This window comes from Balaenoptera physalus, assembly GCF_965194825.1.
Source record: "Balaenoptera physalus genome assembly, chromosome: 10".
NCBI classification, from domain to species: domain Eukaryota; kingdom Metazoa; phylum Chordata; class Mammalia; order Artiodactyla; family Balaenopteridae; genus Balaenoptera; species Balaenoptera physalus.
Genome location: NC_138889.1, coordinates 41,763,846 through 41,784,443, shown reverse-complemented (window position 1 = coordinate 41,784,443; position 20,598 = coordinate 41,763,846). Strand labels below are relative to the sequence as shown.

The 20,598-nt window shown below is 39.6% G+C and overlaps 1 long non-coding RNA gene and 1 pseudogene across 2 annotated transcripts in view; both read right to left on the bottom strand.

Moving 5' to 3' along the window:
• LOC309636721 overlaps positions 1 to 20,598 on the bottom strand; it is a 939,587-nt gene that overhangs the window by 695,219 nt on the left and 223,770 nt on the right. The window lies entirely within an intron of this gene.
• On the bottom strand, positions 14,678 to 16,799 carry LOC309636964 (lysine-specific demethylase 4D pseudogene; annotated as a pseudogene). The gene has a single exon. The product of its transcript is annotated as a lysine-specific demethylase 4D pseudogene (transcript).

Below are 20,598 nucleotides of genomic sequence, written 5' to 3'. Positions count from 1 at the left end.
TGGTTACAGAAGATGTGGTACATATATGCAATGGAATAATACTCAGCCATAAAAAGAATGAAATTTTGCCCTTTGCAACAACATGGATGGTCTTGGAGGGTACTATGCCCAGTGAAATAAGACAGAGAAAGACAAATATGGCATGGCATCACTTATATGTGGAATCTTAAAAAAAAAAAAAAAAGTAAAACTTACAGAACCACAGTAGAAAAGTGGTTGCAGGGGAGGGCAGGGAAGGGAGGGTAAAAGGGTACACAGTGAAGAAAGTCTCAGGAGCTAATGTTAACCATGGTGATTATAGTTGATAACACTGTGATATATAGTTGAAATTTTCTAGAAGGGTAGGATTTAAATGTTCTTACCAAAAAAATAAATATATGAAGTAACTGTTTTAATTAACTCGATGGGGGGAATCCTTTCACAATGTATATCAAATCACCACAAAGTTCACTGAATATTTTACAATTTTCTAAGTCAATTATACAGCAATAAAGCTGAAATTTAAAAATAAAAAATTAGGGCAAATCATAAGACAGAAAAAGAGGACTATCTAACTGAAGTGTAAGGACATTAAGCAAGCTTGAAAATAAAGGAGTTAAGCACTCAACTCAAGAAATTGGATGGCTTAACCCAAAAGATAAATTAGGGAAAGGAAAACAATGATATAAGCTGAAACGATTACAAAAGAAAACATAACACCCAATAGAAATGATTACTGAAACCAAAATGCAATTTGTAGACCATTAAAAGTGTAAAAACATAAGCATAAGAGAAAAGAGAGAAAAGGACCAGCAAATCACATTATAATAAAATAAGGGAACACAGATAAAAATCTACCATTATAGAAAGAGTGCCTATGTAAACAAAAGCAGGAAAAAAGTACAGAACACAAATGTACACATCCTTAACAAACATTATCCTTAATGTGTAAATACTTGAAACATTCTAATTAAAATCTAATCATTAATTTGCATTGCTAGACAAATTATTAGAAATATAACGTTCACTCAGAATGCGAGAAAATATTTGCAAATGAGGCAACTGACAAAGGATTAATCTCCAAAATTTACAAGCAGCTCATGCAGCTCAACATTAAAAAAACAAACAACCCAATCCAAAAATGGGCAGAAGACCTAAATAGACATTTCTCCAAAGAAGATATACAGATTGCCAACAGACACAGGAAAGAATGCTCAACATCGTTAATCATTAGAGAAATGCAAATCAAAACTACAATCAGGTATCATCTCACACCGGTCAGAATGGCCATCATCAAAAAATCTACAAGCAATAAATGCTGGAGAGGGTGTGGAGAAAAGGGAACCCTCCTGCACTGTTGGTAGGAATGTAAATTGATACAGCCATTATGGAGTACTGTATGGACATTCCTTAAAAAACTAAAAATAGAACTACCATACGACCCAGCAATCCCACTACTGGGCATATACTCTGAGAAAACCATAATTCAAAACGAGTCATGTACCAAAATGTTCATTGCAGCTCTATTTACAATAGCCAGGACATGGAAGCAACCAAAGTGTCCGTCAACAGATGAATGGATAAAGAAGATGTGGCACGTATATACAATGGAATATTACTCAGCCATAAAAAGGAATGAAATTGAGTTATTTGTAGTGAAGTGGATGGACCTAGAGACTGTCATACTGAGTGAAGTAAGTCAGAAAGAGAAAAACAACTACCGTATGCTAACACATATATATGGAATCTAAAAAAAAAAAAAAAAAAGGTCATGAAGAACCTAGGGGCAAGATGGGAATAAAGATGCAGACCTACTAGAGAATGGACTTGAGGATATGGGGAGGGGGAAGGGGGGGGGGCAGGGACAAGGTGAGAGAGTGACATGGACATATATACGTTACCAAATGTAAAATAGATAGCTAGTGGGCAGCAGCCGCATAGCACAGGGAGATCAGCTCCGTGCTTTGTGACCACCTAGAGGGGTGGGATAGGGAGGATGGGAGGAAGGGAGATGCAAGAGGGAATAGATATGGGGACATATGTATATGTATAACTGATTCACTTTGTTATAAAGCAGAAACTAACACACCATTGTAAAGCAATTATACTCCAATAAGAAAAAAACGAAATCTGTATCTGTATTCTATAAGGAATTTTAATTTCAATTCTGTCTGCTCTTATAATCTGTGCATTATGAATTATTTTTCTGAATGGATACACATCTGCATATTTTCTTCCCCATCATGTAAAATGATAAAAATAATTTACATGTGGAAAAATGTAACATGAACTACCAAAGTGACCCAGAAGGCACATATGATAGTGATGAGTAACTATAATAAAGAGAATATATCTTCAAAAAAAAAAAAAAGGAGAAAAAAGGTTTTAATTCCTTTAATAACAGAAATACATGGCCCCAATGAAGAAACCTAAAAATGATATGCATGCAATGCTTGTACTTTAAATGCATAAATAAATGAGAATTTTACCAGGGAAAAAATGTTGCTTTCTGAGATAAAATGTCATCCTTTTCACCTTTATGCTTTAAAGGAAAAAAAAAAAGGCCAAAGCTACAGTAATCATGACAACATGGTACTGGCACAAAAACAGAAACATAGATCAATGGAACAAGATAGAAAGCCCAGAGATAAACCCACGCACCTATGGTCAACTAATCTATGACAAAGGAGGCAAAGATATACAATGGAGAAAAGACAGTCTCTTCAGTAAGTGGTGCTGGGAAAACTGGACGGCTACATGTAAAAGAATGAAATTAGAATACTCCCTAACACCATACACAAAAATAAAGTCAAAATGGATTAGAGACCTAACTGTAAGACTGGACACTATAAAACTCTTAGAGGAAAACATAGGAAGAACACTCTTTGACATAAATCACAGCAAGATCTTTTTTGATCCACCTCCTAGAGTAATGGAAATAAAAACAAAAATAAACAAATGGGACCTAATGAAACTTCAAAGCTTTTGCACAGCAAAGGAAACCATAAACAAGACGAAAAGACAACCCTCAGAATGGGAGAAAATATTTGCAAACAAATCAACGGACAAAGGATTAATCTCCAAAATACATAAACAGCTCATTCAGCTCAATTTTAAAGAAACAAACACCCCAATCCAAAAATGGGCAGAAGACCTAAATAGACATTTCTCCAAAGAAGACATACAGACGGCCACGTAGCACATGAAAAGATGCTCAACATCACTAATTATTAGAGAAATGCAAATCAAAACTACAATGAGGTATCACCTCACACCAGTTAGAATGGGCATCATCAGAAAATCTACAAACGACAAATGCTGGAGAGGGTGTGGAGAAAAGGGAACCCTCTTGCACTGTTGGTGGGAATGTAAATTGATACAGCCACTATGGAGAACAATATGGAGGTTCCTTAAAACACTAAAAATAGAATTACCATATGACCCAGCAATCCCACTACTGGGCATATACTCAGAGAAAACCATAATTCAAAAAGACACATGCACCCCAATGTTCATTGCAGCACTATTTACATTAGCCAGGTCATGGAAGCAACCTAAATGCCCATCAACAGACGAATGGATAAAGAAGTAGTGGTACATATATACAATGGAATATTACTCAGCCATAAAAAGGAACGAAATTGAGTCATTTGTTGAGACGTGGATGGATCTAGAGACTGTCATACAGAGTGAAGTAAGTCAGAAAGAGAAAAACAAATATCGTATATTAACGCATGTATGTGGAACCTAGAAAAGTGGTACAGATGAGCCAGTTTGCAGGGCAGAAGTTGAGACACAGATGTAGAGAATGGACATATGGACACCAAGGGGGGAAAACTGCGGTGAGGTGGGGATGGTGGTGTGCTGAATTGGGCGATTGGGATTGACATGTATACACTGATGTGTATAAAATTGATGACTAATAAGAACCTGCAGTATAAAAAAACAAACAAACAAAACAACTAATACTAAACTTTTATTGGGTTGTTTGTATGGAAACATGTTAACATAAATGTTTCAGACATTACATGAAATTTCTAAAAATCTTATATCTTCTGGTCTAATGTTATAAGTCATAATCCTAGTTATTACTTTAAAATGTATATCTCAGAAATAACTAATTTTCTTGTCAACTACATTATTATGAACTTTCATCAAATCTTTAACCGTGGTCATTTTTAAGTCTTTTGTCATTTACAGACAGTTCTGGGTGTACTCTGATGCTTTTGCAAATATGTTCCTATAAAAGAGTTTCATCTTCAAGAAATTCATGGAAAAGACTCTGACAAGTGCAGGTTTCTGGTAACTGACTGTACTGCTGAACTGAATGAATAAGCATTTTCAGAACTCTAATGAAAAACTGATGAACTCATAAAAGTGCTAACAAAAGATCAAGATGAAAAAAAAAATTAATTACATGGGACTGAGTGAACTGATGAGGATGAGTATAATTTTTGTGACTTTCTGTTTGAATTAAAAAAAAAAAATCTTACAAGGACTCAGAGGCAAAGAATATACAAATCAATTTTCACTGCAAAGTAAAGGAGCTGCTACAGTGGGGGATTACTGGACTGAATGTCAATATTATGACACAGTATGAGTGTGTTTCATGTTTGGTAATTGCAGTAATTGTTACTTTTGTTGTGGTCATCCATGTACAATGCTTGATGTCAGTCTATTTATCTCTTGTAAAAATAAAATACAGTGTGTGTGTGTGTGAAAAAAAAAAAAAAAGAAGTGAAATCTGGGAATCTGAGAGCAGCTCATCCAGGACATCTCAGTAAATGCTGAATCCCAAATGCGATGAGTTGGGTGGGGCTGCTTGTGTTCACTGGAACAGCCGATTTAGACTGTAGCAAAGGGCAGGGTGGGTCAGAGAGGAGAGTGGAGGGTTTCTTTTCTGTAACTAGAGGACTCCATGGATCAAAGGATCCCAGGCCATTAAAATCCTACCTTGATGTAGTTTGTTCATTGATCCACAGGCTTATGGAGGATTCCCTCCATGTGGATTTTTGTGGATTTGGGGAGAGATTTCCCCTGCCAAGGCCCACTGGCTACCTTTTCCAGAACTGGTGATCACAATTTGCCCATCTCCCTTGGTAAAGAAGGACCACCTGGGTCTGCTTGTCTAAGCAGGATTGCCCCCCTGCTCCACATACACACACTGCCTCCCCCCTTCCTGCTTCGTATCAGGGCCTGGGCAGACTGGCCCTGAGGAGGGGGAAGAGGGCCCCTCCCGATCTCCCCTCCGCATGTTCCTGGGCCGTGGCTTCCATGTCCCACGTTGTCCCACCCTCCAATCATGTGTACAAGTTGTCATCAAGAGAATAAGTAAAAATGAAAGTATGTAGGCTCATATTTTCGAACTGTCACCTTTGTTCCCTCATGTCCCCCATCTTCTAGTGTCTTCCGTCGTCCCTCTCATCGTGGCAGCAACCAGACCAGTCTTGTTCTCTGCCTTACGGATGTATTAGCAGAAAACAGAGACAAAGGAGCAGATTCTGGTGTCTGAGTTGTAAATGCCTAGCCCCTGAGAGGAAACAAAATAACTCCAGTGGACCCTCTCTGTTTGAGGTGGTGACTGATGAGTCCAAGCCCCCCCAGACCACACAAAGGTCCCCTGGGCTGGGGTGGGTTGGGAGGTGTGGTAGATGCCAGAAGACCTGCTCACAGCCCAACATTCGCAGAGAGCTGCCCTCAGAGGGGCCCACAGATGACAACAAGATGCAGATGTAAAGGTACATGTGCTTCTGTTCACAATCACCAAAATGTGAAAACAGCCCAAGTGCTCATAAACAGCTGAATGGATACACAAAATGCGGACTATCAACACAATGGAATATTATTTGGCCTTAAAGATGAATTAAGTACTAAATACCGGCTACAACATGGATGAACTTTAGAAACATTGTGCTGAGCGAAAGCCAGACACAAAGACCACACATTGTATGATTGCATCTAAGTGAAATGTCCAGAATAGGCAAATTCACAGGAACAGAAAGTAGATTATTGGTTGCCAGGGGCTGGGGGGAATAGGGAGTGACTGCTAATGGGTGTGGGTTTCCTTTTGGGATGATGAAAATGTTCTGGAACTAGAGAATGTTGATGGTTGTACAACGCTGTGAACGTATTAAATGCTACAGAATTGTAAAAAAAAAAAAAAAAAAAACTCAAGGAAAGGATATCCCAATGTATAGTTCCCTCTCTCTCGCTCTCTCTCTCTCTCTATATGCATAAATAGTGTCATTTTTTAAAACTTCTGGTAGGAAAATAACTCTTTTGCTCATAAGCACAAATTACAGAAATAAAGTGACCTACCTTCTACCAACAAAATCCTGATTCCAGTTGGAGATATTCAAGGACCCAGAGAGAGAGACAGTGTTCTCTGGGCAGCTGTTCTCCAAATGCAGACCCATATCCTGATGGCTCTGGCTTTCTACCTGGGCAAAGGTATAATTTGATCAGCACCAATCATCGATAATTGCTCTGCTTGGTCAGCCCACTTTGTCTGCGCCCTTTTGATTTTTTAAACCAATCTTACAGCGAGCTAAGAGGTTGAAAATAAAAGGAGTGGGAAAGTCAAACCAAGCAAATATTAAACAAAAGAAACCTGGTCTAGCAGCAATTAATATCGAATGTATTTATAAGGTAAAAGAAGGACAGCTTATAGTTATCAAAAAGAAAATCGCACGGGAAAGATTACAGTGATGCACTTTACGCACCTGGACACACAGCACTGAGACATAGAACACAAAGACTGAGAATTATAAGGTAAAAGTGACATATTTGCAATCATGGTGGGAGGTTTTTTTTTTCAAACACCATTCTCCCAGAAATTGATAGACGAGGAGAGAAGAAAATTAATAATGTTATAAAAGTTTAAACAATAAATTTAACAACTTTGATTATATTACCTGCAGCAACCACATAGCAAAATGTTTTTCAACACATTTAAAACATTTACAAAAATTTACCACTGTAAGACCACATAATAAATCTCAATAAAAATTCCATAGAATCAACATATTGAGTACCATCTTGATCAATCTTTTATTTCAATCATGCAATAAAATTGAAAGTCAATAATCAAAAAACTGAACACAACCATATTTATTTTAAAATGAATATCCACATAACATATACAACAATATCCATATAAGAGCTAAAAATCTATTGATTTTTAGTTGTATGCAAGTAGTTCGTAAGAACTAAACCAAAATACCTCAGAATTATTTGAAAGAAAAAAAAGATAAAATTGATAGAACAATTCAAAAAACAAAAGAGAAACAACCATATACAAAAATATAAATGATTAATAAAATAGAAGTCTGTTATGTAAAAAATAAAGAACTGGTTAATAAATTATATAGTCCTCCCTGTTACAGGAAGGGAGTGCTCCCTTAGCGTGAGAAGCAGGTGCAGAGTGGCAATCGGGGATAGGAGTCGGGGAGGGGCAGTGATTTATAGAGGAGGGCCCTGCCAAACACCATTTTAACCAGGTCAACATCAAGAGTCATAAACTGGGAATTCCCCAGCAGTCCAGTGGTCAGGACTCCGCGCTTTCACTGCCTAGGGCCCGGGTTCGATCCCTGGCCAGGGAACTAAGATCCCACAAACTACGAGATGAGGCCAAAAAAAAGAAAGTCATAAATTACTTTGATAGTATATGTCCTTGATATGATGTGATTAAAATGTGATAAAATTCCCTCCGTAATCTTCCTCCAAAAAAATACAGAAACCCAAGATAATCATAAGAAAAGCATCAAATTCCAATAGAGGGGCATCCTACAATATACCTGACCAGTATTTCCCCAAACTGTCACGTTTCTATACAAATTTTGGTCAAAAACGAGGAAACTCTGAGAATCTGTTACAGCCAAGAGAAACCTAAGGAGACATGAAAACTAAATGTAATTTGACATTTTAGATGAGATCTTGGAACAGAAAAAGGACTTTGGGTAAAAGGTAAGGAAATCTGAACCAATGATAGGCCTTAGTAGACAATAACATATTGACATTGGTTCACTAATTGTAATCAATATACCATGGGAATTAAGATGTTACTAATAGGGGGACATGTGAGTGGGGTCGGGTCAATACTCCCTGATCCATGTGCTCAATGTTTTGTAAGTCTAAAACTGTCCAAAAATTAGGTATTACTAAATATAATATGGTAAATAATAAACAGGAGAAGGCATCAATAAACAATATTAGAATGAAAAAGATTAGAAACATAATCTGAGTCTTGGAAACAGTCTACAATACAACACACTATAAACCAAATGATTCTATGAACCACTATGTGACAATTTTTTAGAGCACTTTTAAAAATATTTTAAATTATGAAATAGAAAGTGTTCACAGAAATCTGTAAAGCATATATGTACACTTCAACAAATAACTATAGAGTGAACAGAAGTGGAGCCACTACCCAGGTCAAGAAATGCAACATTGCCAGGCACCTGGCTGCCTGACTTGTGCTCTCTTTCCCAGATTACAGCCCCTTCTGCCTCCTACACTGACCTTATCCTAACTATTCACATAGTAATTTTGGTAAACATTATAAAATTAAAACTCTGTCCATTTTTGAAAACTTTATATAACCGTGAAGAAACACAAATGTATTTATGTACTTTAGTGTATTTTTGGTGTAATTTTTCATCATTTACGCCGTTGCATGCAGCTGGACTTTTCTGTTTCAGGGCTGTAAAGTATTCAACCATATAAACTGTCTACTGTAGATGGGGCTTTGGGTTGTTTCCACTTTTGGCCTCTTACAAACAGCGTTGCTCTGAAACTTCCCTGACGCCTATACTGGCCATAGAATATGTAAACTGCAAGTTGCCAAATGTTTTCAACACATTTTACCAGTTTACGCACTAGCTGCGTGCAAGGGTGTTCATCGCCCCTCACTTTTGCAGACCTTTGGTGATTTTCTGCCTTTACAGTTTTAGCCGATCAGGTGAGGGAACAGGGGTACCTCATAATGATTTGCATTTACTTGGTTCCTAATAGGAGTGAACCAATTTTCTGATGATTATTGGCTGATTGGAGGTGCCCCTTCAGGAAGTGCCTCATCAAGTATTGTGTCCATTTTTCTGCTGGGTTGTCTGTCTTGGTAGTCGTTATATGTTCTGCTTATTACTTCTTTACTGGGTATGAGTAACGCGATATCTGTTCTCACTCTTTGATTTGTCTTTTCACTCTCTTTTTCATTGTTTTTGATCCACAGAAGTTTCTCTGTACCTTTAACAGAACAAATATTATTAAAAATAGCTAATATATGGTGACTATCTAATGCCAGACACTGTTCAATGCACTCTGCATAAAATAATTTATTTATGCCTTATCTTCATAATGACCGTATAAGGGAAATCCTATGAACCCTATTTCTCATATGAGGAAACCGCATCAAGGAGATATTAAGAAACTTGCTCAAGGTGACAGATCTAGTAAGTAGGGAAGTATTCAAATAAGAATCCCAAGATGATTCCTTAAAAGAAGAACAAAGAGGGGTGATTTCTCCTCTACCGAACTGTGGTATTTGAGCTGCAATGGACAAATGTATCTGCATACAGAATAGGGAGGCCAGACACAGACACATGGGTATGTGGGAGTCTGCCTACGATGGAGGTAGCGTACCAAACCAATGGGGAAGGATGGGCTATTCAATATGTGGTAGTGGCATTGGCACTATTTTGGGGGGTGGGTGGGATTGGAGCTTGACCTCATACCACTTACATAAATAAATTTGAGGTGCATTACAGATGGAGACAACACAGAATTTTAAGAGAAAATATTGAAGAAGGTCTGTATGAACTCAGGGTGGAACAATGGCTTAAAGAACCAAAAGCACCATGATGGGAACGTCTGATATATTTAAATGATTCCAAACTAATGACTGTGATGGTTAATTTCACATGTAGACTGGGCTAAGAGATGCCCAGATAGCTGGTAAAGCATCACTTCTGTGTGTTCTGCATGGCTCTTCCGGGAAGAGATTAGCACTTGCATCAGTAGACTGAGTAAAGAGCGCCTTCACCACTGCAGGCGGGATCACCCAAACCACTGAGAGCCCAAATTCAACAAAAGGGCAGAGTAGGGGTGAATTTACTCTCTCTGCTTGAGCAGACGCATCCGTCTTCCCTTGCTTTGGGACATCTGACATGGGCACTCCAGGTTCCCAGGCTTTCGAACCCAGACTCAACCATATTCCCCGTTCTCCATCTTGCAGACGGCCCACCTGACAGATCGTGGGATTCCTCAGCCTCCATAACCAAATGAATGAGTTCCTCTACTAAGAGCTATACATATATCTCCTATCGGTTCTATTACTCTGAAGAACCCTGACTAATACTATGACGTAAAAAATTAAAAGAACTTACAGTCTAGGAGAAGTTTGTCATCATACATGAAATAGACAATGAATTAGTATCCTGAATATCACATAACTTCTACATAACAACAACAAAAAATAGTCAAACCAAAAAAAGTAGGTAGAGCTTTAGAGTAGGTAATTCAGAAAAGAGGAAATCCAAATGGCCAATAAATACAAGAAGATGTGCAGGATTACTAGCAATCAGAGAAGCTGTTCTCTGCCCATTTTGATTAGGTCTGACAATATAAAAAGTGGGTCAAGATATGGAGAAACCAAATCTCTCCCACACTGCCAATAGAGGTGGAAATTGGAGGGCAAGCGGGCTTTTTCTAAAAAGTTAAAAGTGAACATAAATACAACCCAGGAATCCTATATACAAAGCTGCTCTGTAAAGCATAGTTCGAAATAACAAAGATTTGCAAATAACCCTATTGTCCATCAGCAGCAGAACGAATAAAATAAAATAAATTACCCAGATCTAGTGGACTTTGTTGAACTAACTAGGGACTATAGATAGGAAAGTCTTTAGATCTTGTAACTGTAATATTGACTTTTTTAAAAGGTGATGGTGGGGGTATGTTGTTAAAACCACACGACATACTACTTTCGGTTTCGTAGCCTTTTGTCTACAAACTTGATGAATATACACTGGACTTGTGATTGTTATTTCTCAGAAGTGGAGAGAGGCCTAGGAGAGATCGTGGCAGTAAGAACGAAGATGGCTCTATCCTTGCCTTTATTTAATTGTCATTGTCAATGTCCCTTGCTTTTCCAAGATTAAGTATAGCAACAACTTACTGGACATGGAAGAACAGCTGGATCTGGGTATCTTTTCCTGAGAAGAGTGGTCCAGATTGTGAGTATCCAAATTGAGTGTGCCAGTTGACTTGAAATAAAATAGAATTTTCAATACAATTGCTGGATGAACCCCCTTCATTACCACCCCCAGCTCCTGATCCTTTCAAGAAGCCTAATTTTTTTTTTAATGGAAGTATAGTTGATTTGCAATATTGTGTTAGTCGCAGGTGTACAGAAAAGTGATTGTTATATACATATTTTTTCAGATTATTTTTCATAATAGATTATTACAAGATATCGAATACAGTTCCCTGTGCTATATAGCAAATCCTTGGGTTTTTTTGGTTTTGTTTTTGTTTGTTTTGATTTTTTGTGCAAATCTTTGTTGCTTATCTGTTTTCTGTACAGTCGTGTGTATCTGTTAATCCCATACCCCTAATTTATCCCTCCCCTGCTCCCTTTCCCCTTAGCTAACCACAAGTTTGTTTTCTATGTCTGTGACTCTGTTTCTGTTTTGTATATAGATTCACTTGTATTGTTTTTTAGATAACACATATAAGTGATCTATTTGTCTTTTTCTGTCTTACTTACTTCACTTAGTATGATATTCTCTAGGTCCATCTATGCTGCTGCAAGTGGCAATATTTCATCTTTTTGTGGCAGAGTAATATTCCACGGTATGTATATACCTCTTCTTCTTAAACCAATCATCTGTTGATGGGTACTTGGTGTGTTTCCATGTCTTGGTTATTGTAAATAAGGCTGCTATGAACACTGGGGTGCATGTATCTTTTTGAATTAGACTTTTCGCCTTTTCCGGATATACGCCTAGGAATGGGACTGTTGGATCATATGGTAGCCCTATTTTTAGTGTTTTTAAGCAACCTCCATACAGTTTTCCATAGTGGCTGAACCAATTTGCATTCCCACCGAAAGTGTAAGATGGTTCCCTTTCATCCACACTTCTCCAGCATTTATTATTTGTAGACTTTTTGACGATGGCCATTCTGACAGGTGTGAGGTGATACCCCTCTGTGGTTTTGATTTGCATTTCTCTAATAATTAGCGATGTTGAGCATCTTTTCATGGGCCTGTTGGCCATTTGTATATCTTCTTTTGAGAAATGCCTACTTAGGTCAAGAAGACTAATTTAGGAACCAGTCTACTGGTAAAACTAAACTGTATTTTTAACATTGCTACTCTTTATTGGGCAAAGGAAATTTTGTTTCAATTATAAAACTGGGTGAATACATAAGGAGTATAGTGGAAGAAATATTTTCTGAAGTTTATTTTTGTCTCTTGGCCTTCAAAACCCCCAATTTTGTTATCCTAGGTTATTTGGAGCGTGTATCTGCCGGGAAGAGATTGTGATATCCCTGAAATATGACAAGGAAAATTTCAGTTTCTAAAATTTAAAATAGCAATATGAGCCAGGCTACTGTCTTCATAGAGACTTTTCAGAGTTCCCTTATTTCTCTGCACTGCCATATCCACAACTGACCTAAATGAAAGGACCAAAAGCCCTTAAGTTCTCAGTTACTTATCACATGAAAGTTTACTCCTTGCTCATATGAGATCTACTATGGTCCAGTTGCTCTCCAGGGCTGCTGCCTTCCCAGTAATTCCAGTCTGCTTCCATCATGTGGTTCCACCATCTCAATACAGGGCTTAATCATCTTTCCAGCCAAGCATCTCACTGCCATCCTCCACTGAGGAGCCTGAGTGCAGTCTCTCAGCTTCAGTTTTCCACAGACTATACTACCACAGTGTTGCCTAGCTGCATGGTGATAGGGATGAGACGTGGGCTTTTGCTACTCCTCAATCAGAACTTCAAAGAAGCCTTACTTTTTCATTAGTCCTGCCTGTAGTCTTACATAGTGCTTCAAATTCCAGATTCTTACTGAAATTCTGTAGGGGAGAGCTGGAGGGAAGAGAGATGTGGTTTGATTCTCTGAAGTGTTTCCTTCTGCATCCAAACTATCATGTTCAATTTCCAAAATTGATTCTGACTTTGGCCACTTCTGTGCATTTTCAACACTATGGCCTAAGTCAGTAACCATCAATTCTCACCTGTATTACTTAGATGTTCTAACTACTTCTCCTGCCCCCAAGGGGTCCACAGAACAATTAAGGTGATTAGTTAACTGTGCAAATTATATCATGTCAAGTGCTGTTTTCAACTTCCAATGCCTTCTCATTTCAAGTTGAAAAAAACTCAAATATTTCACATGAGCTACAAGGTCCTGCATACCCTGGACCCTGCCTCTCCCTTCTCAGTGCCCCAGACACAAATGAGCTTCCTCTCTATCCACACAAAAACACCAAGGTCTATGTTAGGGCTGTTACACTTGCTGTTTCATCCAAGTGGAAATCAGCTCTGGACCTTCCTTCTTGTCATTTGGGACTCAGAAAGGTCTCCTGCTCTAAGAAGTATTCCCTGACCACCGGAACCACACTGCCCATTCTGCACTAGCATCCCATCTCCTTTAATCTCTTCACAGAACCATGCCCACTTGAAATTGTCTTGTTCCTTTATTTGTGGATTGGTTTATTGGCATGTGTCAATGACTTAACCTTGTGAAATATACATACAGCATTGAGAAGGCAGTGGAGACTTGCAGAGAAGATTTTCACATGCTGGCACTTTTTGTCCTCTGTTTGCTCATCTCTCCTAGCAACTTGGATCAGCCAAGTGCCAGGTGATTCCCACCAAGTCATCCTTCAGATAGGCCTGCAAACCAAACCCCCCAACCCAGCCAGCCAGCTGGAACCCAACAATCAACCCCAAACTCACTCACCAACATCACACAAGGCAACCAGCTCATAAAAATAAGATTTGCTTGAAATGTTTTGATATAATTATTAAGAAAAGTGCAGAAAAAACGACCACCTCTCAGTTGACTGACTGAACAACACAGAAAATAAAGTCAGATTTTAACATTCTGGTTACCTTTAATATATTTAATAAACTCAGATTTTAACATTCTAGTTACCATACTAGCAGAGAACACATTTTCAATACATCAAAGACTCAGAAAGATTATCAATTATTATCTTAGTCTCTACTGACCTAATTGGTCAAAAGGGCCTAGTTTGGCAAGAAAAGCAGGAAGGGAAGGGGGAAGAGGAAAAGGAGAGAGACTGGAGGGTAATCAAAGCCCAGGGTTCTTTACAAGTACAGCAGCATCCAGAGCTGGCCCACAGGATGGGAGTGTGAGGTAGATTGGGCTCTGGTGACCTCAGCAGGACCTAGTTCCCAGAGATACTAGAGTGTCCAGTGCATGAAACCTCAGTTTGTGACACAGGAGTTAGCAGTGTCCAAGGATTCCAGGGTCTGGAAGGAAGAACAAACTTTGGAGAATTTGGTAAACACCAGGGAACCAGCATGTCCAGCGGCAGCACAGGAGGCACGCTCACGCAAGGCTAGTGACCTGTAAATACCCAAAGCTCTGAAATGGAAATATGACCAGTCTCAAAGGATCCCCATGCAAGAGCAGTGGGGTAGAAAGGCATCCCCTGGGCTTAGGGGACAGGGCCACAACCACAGCCAGAAGCCGTGGCGGGATGCTGGAGCCCAGGGCTGAGCGGGGCGGCGCTGTCCGGCGAGGGTGCATCCACAGGCAGGGGCTGAGCCTCTGGGTCCTGAGCTGTGTCTACCGAAAGCCTCCTCTTAGCCCTGGGGGGAGCAGCTGGCTCCTGAGTGCCCTGTTCCCAAGGACGACGACGAGGGCCACATCTTCCAGCTGGGTGGCGATCCGGGGCGGATGGACCTGGGGTCGGCGGCTGGGTCGGGCCGGGCTCCGCGGAGGTGCTGGTGGCCGCGTCCCTGAACTGGGCGGCAGAGCAAGAACCCCGGGCCGGCGAGGGGCGCCGGCACACAGCACGCACAGGGACTCGGTGGCGGGTCCCACCGCCCGCGGCTACAGCCCTACGGGGGCGCAGAGCGCGGCGGGGCAGGTGGTGCCTCGTGGCGAGAGCGGCTCCCAGGGACGCGCGGACCTCCCTCCAGGCGTTCAGGACCTGGCTGTCCGGCGCCGTGGGCTGCGTGTGGTCCACCACGATCCGGTCCTGCCCGCCTTTCCACAGCTCGTAGCGCTCCGGTTGCAGGATGCGCACGAAGGCGTCCATGGAGAAGGCGACCCGGGCCTCCCCGCAGCTGCACTGCGAGGCCACTTTGCCATAATCGATCCAGCGCGGGCAGGCGAAATTGATGGCTTCCGCGCAGTTGAAGCCATGGTTGAAGCCAGAGTGGTAGCCATAGGGAAAGGTCACGATGAACTCTCCAGCCTCCTGAGTGATCCGATCGAAGGGGATGCCGTTGTCCTTGAGGACCGTGGGCGAGATGAGAGCCACCTTGTGCCGCAGGAAGGCCTCACAGCCCCGCGCGCTGCCCGGGAAAAGCTGCCTGGCCAGGCGTTCCAGGCGCCGGCCGTGCTCCGGGGGCACCGCGTACCAAGTCTTGGGCTCCCCGAAGTGCAGGTAGTTGATGCTGTAAAGGTCCATGTCCTCCGTGTGCCAGGCGAAGGCGGTCTTCCACATGCCGAAGTACAGGTAGGGGGTGTTGACGCCTTCGATGACCACTCCGCACTCCTGCTCCAGCAGGTCCTGAAGGGTTCCCAGGTGTCCAAGGTTCCACTGCTCCGTGTTTTGATCGAATAAGGAGCCACTGACGTCCGCACCATATACTGGTGAATCGTAGAGGCGTGTTTTCCAATATTTTCGCTCCAGCTCCTTAAAATCAAAGTGTGCTGGAGTCCGGTATTTTTCACTATTTGCTAAGTGGTGGTACTCACCCACGGTCATGGCTTTCTTCTTTTTGTGGTATTGAGTAAACACACCTGCCTGCCCAGAAGTCACCTGCTGGAGGGGAGCGGCTATTAAGATGTCATTGATATCATCATAGGTCTGTCTGGCTTTCCAGTCCTTGGGTGGAATGATCTTCGCCACGCCTGCTCGGTGTGCACCTTGGGATTCCATATAAGCAATGTATTTATCGAAATCATTAAACTCTTCTTTGGTTGGATGAAATACCATTATTCTACAACTTGGGTTCTGGGCCCAGTTGGACTTAGACGTCATAGCTTTCATTAATAAGCAGGAAACTCCCAAGTTTTGATTTATGTTCTGGATAGGTGAAGATGCTGGGAAACAGTACTTTTTCAAAAATGGGTTGGAGTATATCAGCAGGAACCCGCAGTAGACTTTAATGCAATGAGTTGATAATATTTCTTAGGCTTGCTGATTCTCCAGGGGACTCCACGCTGGGCAGAAGCCTTGCTCAGGACTGGTGCTGGCTGAGCCTGCAAGTCTGTGATGTCCTTGGTTGACACTTGGCTCTGTCCTCTTGAGATCTAGTGAATCACCCAGCCCTGGCTGGGTATCCCAAATGTAGTGTCTTCAGGGCAGTATTGAACAAAAAACCTAAAAAAAAAAAGAATAGAGACAGGTTGAAAACTAATGTTTGGAAATATTTACTCGGGAACTACAAAGAAAACACCACCATGGACTATAATTGCATATTCAAATAAAGGCTAAAATTTCATAAGATTGACAATACAAGAAATGGTGTTGTTGTGAACAATGGAAATTCTTGTACTCTAGTAAGGAGAATGGAAATCGTTCCATTCACTTTGAATAACTATTTGGACAGTATCCACTAAAATTGAACTTACCCATGTGCTATGATTCATGCCTAGGATATGTGTATGTCTGTGCAATGAAAGTCAAGTCCAAGAGTGTTCAGAACAACATGATTTCAGAAGCCAAACACTGGAAACAACTCAAATGCCAGTCAACATTAGAATGGATAAGTACATTGTAGTATATTCATACAATGGAATATAATACAGAAATGAAGATAAACAAGAACTACATGAAAATATAAGAATAATTCTATAAACATAATACTGAGCAAAATTATCCGGACTCAAAAGAATACCTATTCTATGCTTCCATTTACATAAAGATAAAAAGGTACCTATAAGATGATGATATTTTTTGGTACCAACGATTACGTTGGTATTATTTCTATGTTAGAAGTCAGAGTAGTGGTTACCTTTTTGAAAGAGAGAGGTTGTGAGTGGGGCTGTGAGGAAGTCTCTAGAATAATGTGAATATTCTCTTCTGAACCCAGGTACTGGTTACACAGCCATCAGAGCGACTCATTTTCATAATTCTTCAAGTTATGATGATTTTCACAAATTTCTATGAAATAAATTTTTTAAAATTTATTTAAATTATTTAGATAAATTTAAAATTATAGTTTAGGGTGAAAAGCATTAAAACAGAATGATATCTTTCATTGTACCAAAAGGAAAAAGAAGGGTGATTGAAAATATATGAACTAAACATTCAATTGAAGAAGCTATAAAATAGAAGAAGAGAAAGAAGGGGTAGGAGTAAAAAAAATAACAAAGAATAAAGACAAAATTAACGAAAGAAAACACATACGAGACAGAACACTGATGACCAAAAATATTCTTGGAAGAAATTAATGATAGCAATACACCATGGGCATAACTGAGCATAAGAAAGAAGGGGAAAATAAACCACTAGGAATGAAATAGTGCACAAAAGAATTTTTAAAATCTCGAAAGAGTATCTTAGGAGAAACTTGACAGCAACATTTTCAAAAGATAAGAGAAAAGAATAAATGTCTGGAGAGGAAACATATCCAAAATGGATGCAAGAAACACCAGAAAGCTTGAATAACACCCCAGTATAAGAGGCTGGTTCAAGATATGACCCCTGAAAGTCCAGGAGAAACATCATTTTGCATGTGAATCTAGAAAACTTTCAAGAAACAGTTAACTCTTATTGTGCAAATTGCTTCAGAGTAGAGAAAAAGTTGGAAAGCTACTCAGATGGGGCTATTCTGCTCTCTGATAGCCAAACGAAAAAGGGACAATAAAAAATAAAGCTACAGGCCATTTTTGTTTATAAGCATAGAGGAAAGCATAAAATGGAATGTTATCCAATGAAATGCAGCAAGATAGTAAAAGAATAATACATCATGACCAAATAGAATGCAAGGATGATTGAACATTGGAAAATTTAATGATAAAATTCAGAATATTAACAAAGTAAATGAAAAATATCATCATCTTATAGGTACCAAAAAAGCATTTGATGAAATGGAAAATCCATTCATGATTTTAAAATTCTTACTTGCAAAGCATCAAGAGAAACTTTTTTTTGTAAGGTAAAGAATTTCAAGGGAAAAAATAGCGAAGATCATTCTTAACAGTGAAACAAAAGTAACATTCTCATTCAAGTTAGGAAAAAGAGATGCATCAGCATGAAAAGCTGCTCAATATCACTAATTATTAGAGAAATGCAAATCAAAACTACAATGAGGTATCACCTCACACCAGTTAGAATAGGCATCATTAGAAAATCTACAAACAACAAATGCTGGAGAGGGTGTGGAGAAAAGGGAACCCTCTTGCACTGTTGGTGGGAATGTAAATAGATAGAGCCACTATGGAGAAGAGTACAGAGGTTCCTTAAGAAGCTAAAAATAGAATTACCATATGACCCAGCAATCCCACTACTGGGCATATACACAGAGAAAACTATAATTGAAAAAATACATGCACCCCAATGTTCATTGCAGCACTATTTACAATAGCCAGGTCACGGAAGCAACCTCAATGCCCATCGACAGACAAATGGATAAAGAAGTGGTGGTACGTATATACGATAGAATATTACTCAGCCATAAAAAGGAATGAAATTGAGTCATTTGTTGAGACGTGGATGGATCTAGAGACTGTCATACAGAGTGAAGTAAGTCAGAAAGAGAAAAACAAATATCGTATATTAACGCATGTATGTGGAATCTAGAGAAATGGTACAGATGAACCGGTCTGCAGGGCAGAAGTTGAGACAGAGATGTAGAGAACAAACGTATGGACACCAAGGGAGGAAAACCGCGGCGGGGTGTGGGTGGTGGTGTGCTGAATTGGGCGATTGCGATTGACATGTATGCACTGATGTGTATAAAGTTGATGACTAATAAGAACCTGCAGTATAAAAAAACAAACAAACAAACAAAAAACAACTAATACTAAACTTTTTTTGGGTTATTTGTATGGAAATATGTTAATATAAAGGTTTCAGACATTACATGAAATTTCCAGAAATCTTATATCTTCTGGTCTAATGTTCTAAGTCATAATTCTAGTTATTACTTTAAAATGTATATCTCAGAAATAACAAAATTTCCTTGTCAATTGCATTATTATGAACTTTCATCCAATCTTTAACCGTGGTCATTTTCAAGTCTTTTGTCATTTACAGACAGTTCTGGGTGTACTCTGATGCTTTTGCAAAAATGTTCCTATAAAAGGGTTTCATCTTCAAGAAATTCATGGAAAAGACTCTGACAAGTACAGGTTTCTGGTAACTGACTATACTGCTGAACTGAATGAATAAGCATGTTCAGAACACTAATGGAAAACTGATGAATTCATAAAAGTGCTAACAAAAGATCAAGATGAAAAAACAATTAATTAGGTGGGACTGAGTCAACTTATGAGGATGATTTAATTTTTGTGACTTTCTGTTGGAATTAAAAAAACAAGAAATCCCACAAGGACTCAGAGGCAAAAAATATACAAATCAATTTCCACTGCAAAGTAAAGGAGTTGTTACAGTGGAGGATTACTGGACTGAATGTCAATATTATGACATAGTATGAGTGAGTTTCGTGTTGGGTAATTGCAATCGTTGCTTTTGTTGTGGTCATCCATTTACAATGCTTGGTGTCAGTTTATTGATCCCTTATAAAAATAAAATACAGTGTGTGTGTGTGAAAAGAAAAAAAACATATTGAAAACAATGTGAAAAAAAATCTCACCATGTACACTCCACTTTCAACTTGAACTGTGTAGAGCAAATGTAATAGTTATGATTTAGGACAGAAAATATATGTGTACAAATAAGAAAACAAAAAAATAACCAAAGCAAACTATCTCATTAACCCAATTTCAAGTGCTCCCTTATTACTGTTTCCTAATCCTCTTAAGCGCCCCTAATTTCCACCATTCAAATATTCTCTCTCACTTTCCCCTGTCCTCAAACTTCAGGCGCACCTATTCCACCCCACTTAGAATCCTCCGAATGTCCGAAAAGTCCCTAAGTGATCTGGCCCACCATCACCTCTGGACCTCACCCCTTTCTACCCTGCTCCTTGCTCTCTCATTCCAAACACATTCCTGCCTGTGTCTCAAAAAAGGCCGGTATACTCTTGTCTGATGGTCTTTGCACCCAGGCAACTCTCAAGCCTCAGCCCAAACATCACCTTTTCAGGGAACTCTCCTCTGATTGTCTTGCTTTGGATAAAAGTAGAGATGATTTTCCTTCCAGGAAAACAGGTACTGTCTCAACAAAACATTTCCAAAAGAAACTTGAACTGTTGGTCAATACCCATGTATCTCTTC